This window comes from Haemaphysalis longicornis, unplaced genomic scaffold (genome assembly GCF_048455015.1).
Source record: "Haemaphysalis longicornis isolate Haplotype H1 unplaced genomic scaffold, Haemaphysalis longicornis Haplotype H1 scaffold_6, whole genome shotgun sequence".
NCBI lineage: Eukaryota > Metazoa > Arthropoda > Arachnida > Ixodida > Ixodidae > Haemaphysalis > Haemaphysalis longicornis.
In genome coordinates, this window is record NW_027526407.1 from 112,180,282 (window position 1) to 112,193,257 (window position 12,976).

General features: G+C 47.3%; 2 pseudogenes; both read right to left on the minus strand.

The window, feature by feature from the left end:
* Nucleotides 1–6,361: 6,361 nt before the first annotated feature.
* Nucleotides 6,362–8,412, minus strand: LOC144143197 (uncharacterized; annotated as a pseudogene).
* Nucleotides 8,413–8,775: 363 nt separating this feature from the next.
* Nucleotides 8,776–10,101, minus strand: LOC144143198 (uncharacterized; annotated as a pseudogene).
* Between the last annotated feature and the right edge of the window lie 2,875 nt (nt 10,102–12,976).

Sequence of the window (12,976 nt, forward strand, 5' to 3'; positions counted from 1 at the left end):
TTCAGTGAGTGGTGTGAACACCCGCATATAATGGAACACCGCATGTGATGGAAATGCATCATACGCGTTCACAACACGTTTCACGTGATTTAGAGAATGAACCCAACGGAAACACCAATTGAACCCCCCGATGCGTCGCATCACACCAGGGTTCCCTCGCGGGAAGATAGGCGTAATTTGTTTATTTGTGACCCTTTTATTGGTGTCTTCCGGGGCAGCAGTGTAGGCGGCTGTGGCGTTGTTTTGTAACCGAAGCTGAGTCACCTCTTTGCGACGTAAGCGGAAGGCATTCTCCTTATTGGGAGTGCTCATGACAATGGTGTTTTACCTTTCGTTTATTCCAAGGATGTCTTCCGCTTCTTTCTTGGTCACTGCTTCGTCTCGTATACCACCATCCGTGATATACGCGATGCGGAGCTGCACCATTACCAGTCCGCCACTTGGTCGGTGCACGACTGTGTAGTCCTCCTGGAGGAGCTGGGGCTGCCGCGGTGCAGGTAGCCGTGGCATTCAAAGTGCGCTGGAATCAGTTTGCACCTTCGGGTTTGGTCCGCCTCCGGTATAAATGACTCGTTCGCCGTGGCTCGAGCTTTGAGCCTCCCTGCTTTTGACTTTCGTGGCCTAACATCCACAGCGGCACTAACAATAGCTAGAAAAGAAATACATTCGCAATGTACCGTTTAAGACATCACTGTTAAGCATTGCCAGTTTTCTACTTCAGGGTATGCAAACGTACCGGAATTTCCCATGGAATGTTTTATTCGTAAGCAGAATTGCTATAAATTGGGTCTCAGGGGATTATATATGGCCAGTGAGATGTGCGGCCATTATAGTAGTGCAAACCTCATAATCATCTGGAGGAGCGAACGCACGAAGTATTTATTACGCAGATGTCGTCACCAAGCTGAAAATTTCCGTGGCCTGAATCCCTCTAAGCACCGTTGTCATCATGACGCTTTTGAATCAACGATGATGTATTTGAGCTCCCAAGTGCCGGAGCAGTGATGAATGCGCTGGACCCGGGCTCGACAGGTAAGGCGTTATAGTTAGCAGACATTTCCAAAGTAACCTTGTGAGCTTGACACATTGAGCGCTTCATATTTCGCAAAAGGCAAACCCATCACGAGCTTTTAAAGTAAGTAGGGCTAGTCTGAGAGTACTAGTTTTGCGCGTAAATGTTCGCCAGATTTCGTAGTCTCTACATCTTATAAAAACAAGAGACTCTTTCATATAGGCTACACTGGCTGAAGTTAAGTTGTCCCCATCCACCTTCAAAGTGTAACGATTTTTGCAGAGCACACCTAGCGCAAAGGTATTCGAAGGAAAGTCACGCTTGCCAGAAAAATATGGTAAAGTTTGCGGAAAAACTGTAGCATGATTTCTTGAAGTTCGTAGAGCTCCACTAGGAATTACGCCTGAAGCCCGTACAATAGGGCGGAGGATTTGTTTCCGATTGGTAGTGTGCACATACCCACTTGCAGAAATAAAATTACGAACATCGTTTTTGAAAGTGCTGAAGCAGACTCTTGGCATGGAAGCAATTGAAAGTGTGTTTCTGCGGCAGCGGCAGTTATGCCGCAGCGGACAAAGTGCACAAGGATAAAGCCGAGTTCCCGAAAGCATATAAACTGTTTTCGATTGATTGATTGTAGGGTCGAACGCGCGGACGCAACGCAGGCGATGAGGCGCGCTGTGGTGCAGAGCCGCAGAATAATTTCGACCACCAGGGTATCTTTATCGTGCGCCGAAATCTTCTGCACACGGGCGTTTTCGCTTTTCGCTTCCTCCAGAAAAGCGGCCGCCGTGGCGAGGAATCGAACCTGAAACCTCGTGCTCGGCAGCGCAACGCCCTAGTCACTGAGTCACCATGGCGGGTATAAAACTGGTTTTGCTGTGTTTCTTGGAAGCACACGAGTGAACAGTGCTCCTTCCTGAAGACAACCTGTTGCAATCGCCAATGCAAATCTCATATCCAGACAGCCTGCAGAAGTTGAAGAAGTAGTTTTTTGGAAAAAGCAAAAGAAAACGAACGCCAAGATTACGACCATTGCTTTGTGAAAAGCTTCCACCCTAAGTCCACATGACGTGTCGGCAGCTGCGCACGTTCTTGTTGACTGCCGATTACAAAAAACAGTGTTTTGGTAAATATTGAGTGACACACGGGAGCGGCTCTTTCTGTCATGTCGACTTGTAGTTGCATCAGCTCCTTACTTCGGCTGTGCAGGAGCCTACTACAGTGAACCGTCATACCGACACAGGAACGGCCCCGGAGGTGTCTTCGGTAAACGGATAGCGGTGGCCACCCGGGACCACTTCTTCTGAAACGGCAATGCGTTAACACCATTCGGTTGGTGTGGGCGACAATCTGGAGCCTAAAGAACATTACATGGTCAAACACTACTGTACATACTCTTACGTGGCTGCACTATTGGCGGTGAGATCTTTGAGTGGCGCCCCCTGGCTCTGACGTCGGCTTAGGGATTCGCGCCGCTGTCGTCTGCTACACTCCGCTTGTGAGGGGCAACAGTGCCTGGGCTAGAAATCACCCGCTTCGTTGCTGTAGTGCGTTAAAAAGCGTATTTCTAGCGACTCAGTTATTTTGCCAGCTTCTGACGCATCTGAATAATTTGAAGCTGTATCCCCCACAAGTTTGCAACACACGAAGAGATTACGAACAACTTTCTTTAGAGTATCGGTCAGAAGATCGTGTGTAACTCGTCCTTTCCTGCTTATTCGCGAGGATCGGCGATCAGAGCTTCTCGATAAGTATTCAAAATGCGTAGGCTTCTTTGCAGTATTTTTGAGATGCTCCTATGAAGACTCAACAGTCTAATACTACGTACCAAGCAGCGGCCTCTACACGCTCATCGCACAGCAGGAAATAAAGCGGCTTTCTTCTGTTTCTTTCGTTGTTGTCTTGTATCAGATTAATGTTTCTTGCTTTTTTTTCTGCCCAACGCATTAATTTTTCTGCGCCGTCACCAACTTCTTATTAGGAGGTTTCTGGATGTTTGGGAGCCTCACAAAAATCGTGTGGATATTTCCTTCATTTTGTATGGCATACGTTCCCTTCTTCACAAATTGGCTTCATTACGGCTGCGTTCAAGAAGGTGCATATCCGCAGCGTGCTTTGTTTATTTACATGCAAATACAATGAGAAGGTTTGTGCTACGCCACCGCGATCGCGCCCTAAACAACGTGGTCCACAGTACTCGAAGGCGGCTTTTGCGCTCCGAATTTCTATCGTAATTATATCGTTATCATAACGAACTGACTCTCAACTCGAACAATGATGACATGATTACGGTGTTGAAGGCATGATATACTCGCTAACTAACGTAATAAATAGTATACCTGCATATATTACAAGACTCGAAACCGAAGAAGAATTCCAAGTAGCTCTTCATTGCTTTTCAACCCTTCCAGGCGCGAAGAACAAATCCTATTCTACTCGGGATGGCGTTCTATGATTTGAAGAAAATTACTTTTACTCTCTTGTCCTGGACTGAGGAACCGGCCCACTAACCAGATAGATTTTAATTGTTAAGTTTTCCTCTCCTCCCCTTACTCCTCCTCCTCCTCTTGAGTGTAGTTTTCCTATAACGCATATCCGAATATCGGGAAGATATGGCTGTGCAAAATGTTCCGAAATATCCCTCCAGGTCTTAACAAACATATATGTGTTAGAATAAATTTAACGAAGACGTGACTCGTTTTGCTCAATAAACCTCCAGCACGCGCGTATATACACACTGGGTTATTTGAACTCAACCTACAGTTTTTGTAGTCTATAGTGCATGTCGGCAAACTTTCATGCCTTGACAACGTAAAGTGATCTGACAAAACGCGTTCGAGCGTTCGGCAAGGTTGCAAAAACTGTTTTACCTTACATATGATTACCGGGAATCGTGATGCCCTCTGTCAAAGCCGACAGCCCTGAAGGCCTAGAATTTGTTTTGGTCTTCCATTTTCGCTGTTGTCGGTTATTAGCAGCTGACTGTTCCTTTTGTTCGAATGCTTACATGAGAAGCCGACGCCTAGCTCCGACTCTTCGCGCTCCGCACAGGACCGGCTTCGCAAGGAATGGGGTGGCGCCGGCAATGTTTCTCCCGTAGCGGTATCCAAAACTATACTTCAATTGAGATCATGAGCTAGTGTTAGCGATTTTAAGCCAATTATTATGATAAAAATTTACCCACACGCCAATTCTGGTGCGGACAAGCATCAGACGTTGACTGAGCGCAAAGAAACAGCAGGGAGAGCGATCCTGAGTGAAGCAGACGACAAATGCGAGAATCCCTAAGCTGACGTCACGGAGGCGCGCTTCGCAGCGCCGCCTGTGTTCGCGCTCACCGCCAATAGAGATGAGACGAAGCATTGTAGATGAGAAAGGCGAACAATCTATGTACATTATTTATAAGCGGCGATCACAGGGTGCACACAGGTTACACACCAGCCACCCTTTCGCCGTCGTCGCCCTCATTGACGTGGATGGTGGGCTATGGCCCCATGTGTTGTATTGTTCGCCGTGTCTCATGACGTAACCCCCTGGTCAAGGATCCCACTCCAAGCCGCACTAGGTAGACTGTGACGGCGAGAACAAAAGATGCGATGAGAATACGCGGGGAAAGTCTTGCCGTGACGGATGATCATGGTTGTCGTGGTAAGCACCGGCCTTGAACAACAGTTCCCGCCAACTTCACGAAGAAGCGTCCAAACCCTCGGAGACATGCCGGAAATAGGGGGGGGTGGGTGGGAGGAGGGGACATTGTCGGCTTCTCGTCAGGTAGCGGCTGGTCAGGACACCTTGTCTCGGCAGTCATGGGCAGGTGACACGGGGCACGGGCATTGACATGTCCATTTCTCACCGGGGCTGGGGCGGGCCAATGTGATGCAAAGGCTAGGATGAGACCCCTTCATGAGCCGACACGGGGAAAGGTCATGCCGTGACAGGGGTGAAAGCAGCACCCTCCACCACAATGTTACGGGGCGGCAGTACAGAGATGAGCGGAACCTTGGTAGATGAGAAAGGCGAACAATCTATTTACATTATTTATAAGTGGCGACGACAGAGCGCACGCAGGCTGCACACCAGCCACTTCTCTATCGTCGTCGTAGCTCTCGAGGTTTATGGTGGCATATGTCCCCATGGTAAATTGTCCGCCATGTCCCGTGACAATAATAAATTAAAAAAGTCTTTACTATGGTGGGCTAAGTACCAATCCCTTTTAAAAGACAATATAAGGAGAATGCGGTAGAGCGCGGCGAACTTTTTCTGAAGGCAGAATAGTGTTCGCTATACCACCCGCGTATTTTGTGTGGTGGGTCTTATAGTGGGCTTACTGGGCCTGGCCGCCTGACGCAGTTTATGTCGCATCCGCAGGGTGGCGCCACAAATCCATGCAATGTAAGGCCTCGATGCTTTCGGTTGTCCGCCAGCGAGTGCACGATGGCGGGGTGATACTGTTCGCAAGAGTAACATTTAAAAGAAGTGTATTTCTCTGGCGCGTATTTGATGCGAAGGAGCGATGGCTAGTGTCGCGCGCATTTGCAAATTCAGTGGTTCGTTTTACAGCCGAGAATTGGCGAGAAATCTGTGCGCAACAGCGGATGTGTTCTGCTCTTGCCAATTTCGTTTTTTTTTGCACAGCCTGCCTCCGCAAAACTTTATCATTTGCGGGACAAAATTACACATTACGTTAGCCAGCTTGCCTGGTGCTATGTAGCCTTCTTCTCTTTCATGAAATATGCTTTATAAAAAATCAACCGCAAGCGGGACCTCATACTGCGCAACAGGCATCTTGTTATTACGGCCGAGATTGAGCAGATCATTAGCGCATAATGGGGGATTTTTAAGGACGTAGCAACAGTTCTCATATTCTCGCAGGTTACGGTACCATGCGCAAAAACCAGCCTGGGAGGTGCTTGCTCATGGAAGTCGTAGCAAAGTCAGCGGCTACGTTATTTGCGCCAGATCTCGACCCCGCTTCGTTCGGCGTGTATTTAACTATTACAGCTCCCGAAAGACTTGAGTTGACCAAAGCAGGAATATAAATTGATTTCTCTCTATGATTAACTCGTATAGCTATGTAAATATATATGATGCTGTCGCAGCAACAGAATTTTGGTTTTGATCAATGCTCATATGTCGATGAGCGTTTTATAGTTCTGATTTTCTATATTTATTATTACAAGCATATTTTTAGTTCTGTATTTTCCCGCACAGGTCCAGTAAGGAAAGAATCTTTATCTGTGATTCCTTAATGAAAGAATCTTCATCTGTGAATAAAAATTGCACAATATTTATTTACAAGCAACACATATACACAGTAAATTTGGAACGAACACCATGCACTCTTCCTTAGGAGCAACGGCTCAACTTTAGGTGCTTTGCTTTCTGTCGCCTGGCTGACTTCGCCCGGTTTAGCCCCTTCGTGTAGAAGTGCAGTCGTGCAACAACATAGAAATTAATTATTGTTGCAGAAAGTGTGGGAGCGTGAGAGGGCCAGCCAATCTCCCGAAGAAGCCGCTCCTTTACAACTGCTAGAACATCAATAATGCTGTCGGCATGCAGCTGATGACGGGAGAAGCACTCAGTAAAGAGATCCTCCGGCTTCCTCACAAAGCCGAACAGCAAGCCAGAGGGGTACAGAAGCCCCCTTTGTCACAAAAATGTGTTAGTCGAGCAAGCTGGAAGTCTTCTCTGGGGGAAGGCATAGTGAGAAGTTTTATACAGGCTTGGCAACTGGTCTTGATAATGCACTTTCTTGCAACATAACCAGCAATGTGAAATATGAGCCTGTTATCACTTCTGACAATGTGTTGGTTGTGGTCATGAGACTTGCCCGACGCTGAAAGCGATGGCGGCTACCAATGGTGAGGGCTCACTTTCTGCACATGGCGTACCATTCACACAATCGTCCACCTCAAGCAGGGAGCCTAGCATGCTCTGATCGCAATTGCCTTGGCTGACCGTCTTCACTAAGCAATAAAAAGAAAGGCAATTCACAATAACTAGAAACTGACTAGGGGTTGGGTGGTCATTGCTTCCTGATGCGTGTCTCACAATACCAAAAAGGTTCTCAAGGGGATCTTGACTAAGTTTTGAGGTCATAAGGAACTTGTACCCAACCTTCTCAGTCAGGTACGCAGGAAGTTCTAAAGTGCTTGTGATGGTCACACGTAGCCCAGCTGCGGTTAAGTCACTTATGAAGCCTCCTCCAGTGGCTCTAGCGTGCTTCTCCCATTCAGTAAGGTAGCACAAAAAGTCCTCTAAGAAGTTAGTCCCCGGTGAACCAGGTCGAGGAGCCTCAGCAGGGTACCGAGACGTCATCACAGATATCAGCCGGTGAATCTTGCTGAAAGGTATATAACAAAAACAGACAAAACAAACTAAGCGATTACTTCCCTTGCTACAACTGTTGTATTCTACATGTTCCGTAACAAATGTATTAGTTAATGAAGAAGGCACACTTGTGAATTAATTTGATTAAAACAGGCTTTGCGAAAAGGTAAGAGATTTTTTTACCTGAAAAACTCCTGTGTTGCACTGATGCTTCCAAGCTTGTCTTTGAAGAGATGAAAAGCTTGAAGTACCTTTGTGCCAAAAAGTTGGAAAGCATAACTAACACGCATCCTTTCGAAGCCGTTAGACTGTAGGTGACTTTGCGTTATCCCGGGCTTGACCTTCAGGGTCACATTGGATGAGTCGATGTCAAAAGCTTTTTTCACCGGCTGCATGTCAATCTGCAGAGTAATTTGAAGAATTTATTAGAACGTTGTACCTGTCATTTCAAGCAGGCACGGAGGTGGATGTTAATTGCTGAAGACACATAATACTGAAACCCATTATCATGAGCACAAAGAATTTTATCAGCCTCTTACAACAGCCCTCGAGAATTTGTTAATGTATTTACTGTATACCCAACAATACGCCTGACAAATGCAATCAACAACCAATTAACTTGGTTCCATGTTATTACCATACAGGTAGCATTAGCGTAATTTGGCTAAGCTACTGATAGCAACCAGTTACCGAAAGAAAATTAGTTGCTGACTCACGTGGCCAGAAGGGGTGTCGAAACCAGAAATGAGGAAGGCGTTGCGCAGGCATTTAATAAGGTGCGGGAAATCTGATATGAGGAACAGATGTCTTGAAGCATCACTATGGCGCTGGACTTTACAGTTGACAGAATTTGCAGTTCCCTGTATTCCCATGATCTTAGACATTCTCTTGTTCCAGCTAGCACCGTCTGTGGTAACAAAGTCTACGAAAAGTCCACTCTTTTCAGCCAGAATGGTTGCTTCGATTACAAACTTGGCAAGTGCGTCCCCCTTCATGTTCCCCTTCGTAGCAAAATAGCCAATGATTTGGCTCCATTTACCTTGAAATGGGACAAAGAAAATCACCATTCCGTTGTCACTAGGTGTGCTTTTGTCTTTTTTTTGTGGTAGATGGGCCTAAATCCACAAAACCTTCTACCACACCAGACTTTTTCACCGATAGGTGTTCAGAAAGTTTTAACTCATCAATGAGCAAACCTCCATGCCTATTGTAGGCGTCCATATCGGCTGCTTTCACTTTGAGCATCTTCAAAACCTTCTCACTGAAGCCAAAAACAGTCCGATACACAGATACGTAGCGTTTCAAGGTTAACTTGCGTGGCAGGGACAGGATGTGGTTTTTTCGAAGGTGTTCGTAGAGACGAGGGCTCTTCATCTTCATCAAGATGCAGTCCAAAATCCAGCTTTTCGTAAAGCGTACGCTTTTTGGCTTCACCTTTGATGCTGCAAAGCATTGCTTAACAGCCTCTTGATGTCTCGGAGGAAGGTTTGAGATTTGCTCCAGCAGAACTCCTTCCTTTTTGGTCGCATTCTTCTCCTGAAGCCGTCCCACCTCCTCTTTAGCATGGCTAAGGCGAGTGAAAAGGCGCTTGTTTCTTCTCAGCACTGTCCGCAGTTTTAATGAAGCTGACTAGCAGTTCTTGGCAGCTGTTCGCTGTACTCTGGACCGGCGGGTCAGCAATGCTCGTCTCAGGTAACGGCATGACACACACTGTGTACCTGGAAGAAAAAAAAATGAATGTGTTACTACCAGATTTCTGGCATCAAGCGCAAATAGTGAGCTGCTCTGGCGATTTTATCTGAGCCTCTGAAGTTCAAGTACCAGAATGATAAATACCTGTTTTGGCCACTTGGCCCAGGCAGTTGCTGCTGCAGTAGACGTCTTCGTGTGCTACCGCATGGGTTTTCAGCTTCTGGGTAAGGAGTGCCCCATCATATTCTTGGCACTTGATTGCCCCTGTGCAAAGGCACATGGAGTCCGCTGCTTGTGGAATTTCTTCCGCCACCTGTTTTGTCTCAACGGCACTCTCCTTGATCAAGATGCCTCTGGCAAACACCTTGCAGTAGGTCTTTGAAGGCGAGTCAAAAAACATCACCACTTTTTCGGAGTGCACCTCTGATTTCGATGACAAAACAGACGTACAATACACAACTCCGTCGTGTCCCGGAAAGTTGTGCTTGCTCCACCGCGCGGACGGCAGCACCAAATAGTCGAAAACGCTTTCATCGTCCGAAGCTTCTGCAGAGTTCTGCACTCCTGTGCTCTCTTGTCGGCCTGCCTCCGATCCTTGCTCGGCAACAGCAGCAGCTGCATCAGTGTCTGTTGCGGTGCCGACACGTCAACTTCCCTACCAGCACGAAGCATGCGCTTCGCCGGCGTCCTGCTATTTTCCGCCTTCCTTTTTCGAGGGGCCCTTTCATGCACTGTTTTTTTGTCAAGTACGCGGGCAAATTAGGTATAATTGTAGGGACTGCGTCACTTCTGAGTGCTGGCTTCCCTCGCTGAATGCGTACCTCTTCGCCGTTGACGGTATGCACATAATGCCGAACTATGCAACCAGGCTCAAAATGAAGCTCGCAAACAGCACTCGTGTCTTCAACGGGTTTGTCTGCCCGATGGAGATTCTTTTGCCACTTTTTGCGTAACTCTAAATCCTTCGGGGCGATGAAGAGAGACGGCTTCGTAGCAGCCTTCACGTGAACATAGCCCGTTTGGCATGCGGGTGCATAGCAATGGTTTTGCCGGCGCGGTGGCATCTCGAACGATGTACCTTCGCTATAACAAGCACAGTACGTGCCCACCACCTCTACGGCATCTTATTTCCGGAATTACACACGCACGTTGGCAAGCGAAGCGACACAAACTCGCACGAAGTTGGCACGACACAACACTACCAGCACGGCGTTGCTTCCATTGCATAGATCAGTGGCGCCACCCTGCGGGCTCTAGGAGAACCGAAATTTGTCTGCATGAGAACTGCCATTGCAATGCATGGCTTGGGCGGCTGAGTAAGCCCAATACCCTCTTCTAGTTCACTTTAGTAAGACCCATTGCCTCAGCAGCTACTGCGCGTCGCGCATTCAGGTTCAGTTTATTTTATTTGCAGTTACGTATTCTTCCGGTTCAACTCCAGCAAGAAAATATTTTGAATGAGTAAAAATGTTAATTTTATTTAAATGAGAGAACAATCAGGTAAAACTTTTCTTTGGGTATATTTGTTACATTCTTATTCAGATGCTGTGCACTGCTAAATCCTTCTTTTTCGTAACTTTGCTATTAGGCGTAAATAAAAAATGTATACTTTACTATCCGGACTACAAACAAATCTACGAAGTGGGCCATTATATGGACTTGGCGTTCCCATAAAGAAATCTTGCGCGCGACCGGGATGCGTGCCACTGCAGGTAGGGTGTTCGAGGCGTTCTTCCCAAGGCACAGCAGGGTAACGCAATGTTTTCTGCTGCCACCTGCTCAACTGTAGCAGGGGTGAAGGGCCACGCAGACGCGCATTTTGCTGTCTACTTGCTGAGCACGAGGTCGCGGGTTCGATTCCCGGCCGTGGCGGCCGCTTTTCTGATGGAGGCGAAAAGCAAAAACGCCCATGTGTACGAGATTTCGGCGCACGATAAAGATCCCCAGGTGGTCAAAATTAATCCGGAGCCCTCCACTACGGCGCGCCTCATCGCCTGCGTTGCGTCGGCGCGTTAAACCCCACAATCAATCAATCAATTTTGCTGTCTACTTTACGCTGGGCAAAAATTCACCTACTCTCATACGACGTGTACATGTTAAGGGTGCAATTCAAACAAAAATCATTTCGTTATATTCAGGCTAGAAAATTAAAAAGAATGTTCCTTTCATTTTTCCTGAAAAACCAGCTTCCCTGAACCACTTGCCTAATAGCCACCGTCTCTATAGTAATCGCCTGAGTCGTCATTTCAATATTTTGCTCGTCTTTTTGTTCCTGTCCGTTTTTGTTTACTGTTAAACCTCCCACTTTGTAAATATGGCTGACCAGAGTACACTTTACTCAAACACATCAACCCTTTCCACCCTTGCAAGATGATAAAAGCCATGCAGCCATCGCAAAACTTGCGCACCGCTTTAAAGGTGGCAGTTCTCAGCATGTTCATTCTGAGAAACAGCATTTTCGGTCGCGATACGGCATGTCATCAAGATGCATTACGTTATATAATATCTATGGCCTCTATGAACTCTTCGATGGTGTTGTGCAGTCCCAAAGCCATGAGTTGTACCGTAGAGGTCGTCACAGGAAGTTCCACGGCTTGTTCGTATGCCTTTCTAAGAAGGACGTCTAGCTTTTTGCGCTCCGATGCCCCAAAACTGCATAAGGAGCCACGTGGACGACTCTAGAGACGACGAAGGCCTGCAATAGACGGACCATGTCATTTTCTTTTAGTCCATGGCTCCTGTTCACTACTCTAAGCAGCATCCGAACAATTTGAGCCGCGGGATCTGGAAGCCTGTTGAGAAGCAGGGTGTTTTTGCAGTTTTCCTTGTACGTCATTCCTAATATCTCTATTGAGGATTTAGGTTTGATGAGTATGCCGGCGAGCCAAATTTGGATGCTGTCTAAGGGGTCCCGGTGGCATTTTTGCACTATTATAAGTTGTGACTTCTGCGGGGCAGAAGTTAAACCACATTGGCTGGCGTAGGTGCGGATGACGTCCGCTGCTGTTTGTAGGCTGTCTTGCATAACGCCGGCAGAACCTTTGGCAATCCATATGGTTGTATCGTCCGCGTACAGGGCATGCCTAATGTTGTGGATTTTCTTTAACTGTGGGGGAGGCCTATCATGGCTATGTTGAAAAGTAGAGGCGATAGCACTGCCCCTGGTGGTGTACCACGACGGCTACACTTTATGGGGGAAGACTGGATGTCGCCAATTTTAATGATCGCAGTTCTATCGGACAGAAAATTCTTGATGAAGGAGTACATTTTTTCCCCGCCATCCAGGTTGCCAAGATTTCAATCCTCATAACTCTTGGCAACGGCGCGTGAGGCCAGCGATTCAGCGTGGCTCATTTGCACGGAAACAAGCGCGAATGAGGGGCGTCGAGTGAAGCACGTCGGGTGGAACCGGAGAGTAAAATGATACCTCTGTTGTAACAAGTGTAGGGCCGCAAGTTACATTTGCACCAGAGACTGAGCTAATAGATGCCAAACTTGCTGGCACGAGCAGCACCCAAATTCTAATCGGTGGACCGGAGGAGTTTGGAGCCGCAAAGGAAGGTATTGGGGCCCGCCGCGTTCCAAATTCTCTCAAACGTCGGACGAGAAAGTGAGCTCTGTGTCGGGCGTTCAGGAGCGCGCCCAGAAAAGAAAGGAGAGGGAAGATGACAAAGCTTGTGACGAGACGGAGAGAAAAAGAGACGGAGTTCACAATCAGGCTGAGGAAAATCAGGAGTTAAGTGCGGATAACGGAGCTGAGAAGGTGGAGTAGGTTGAACTTGCAGAAAAAGGAAGAGAAAGTAAGAGGGAACGCGAGAAGGCAGTGAATAAGGAGCTAAGAACATTTGATGAGGGTAGGAACGATACGGAGATGTCGTGTGGGTTATTTAGTCTTGATGGTGAGAGTGCACCCGAGGAGGCTGATGGAGAAAACCAAAA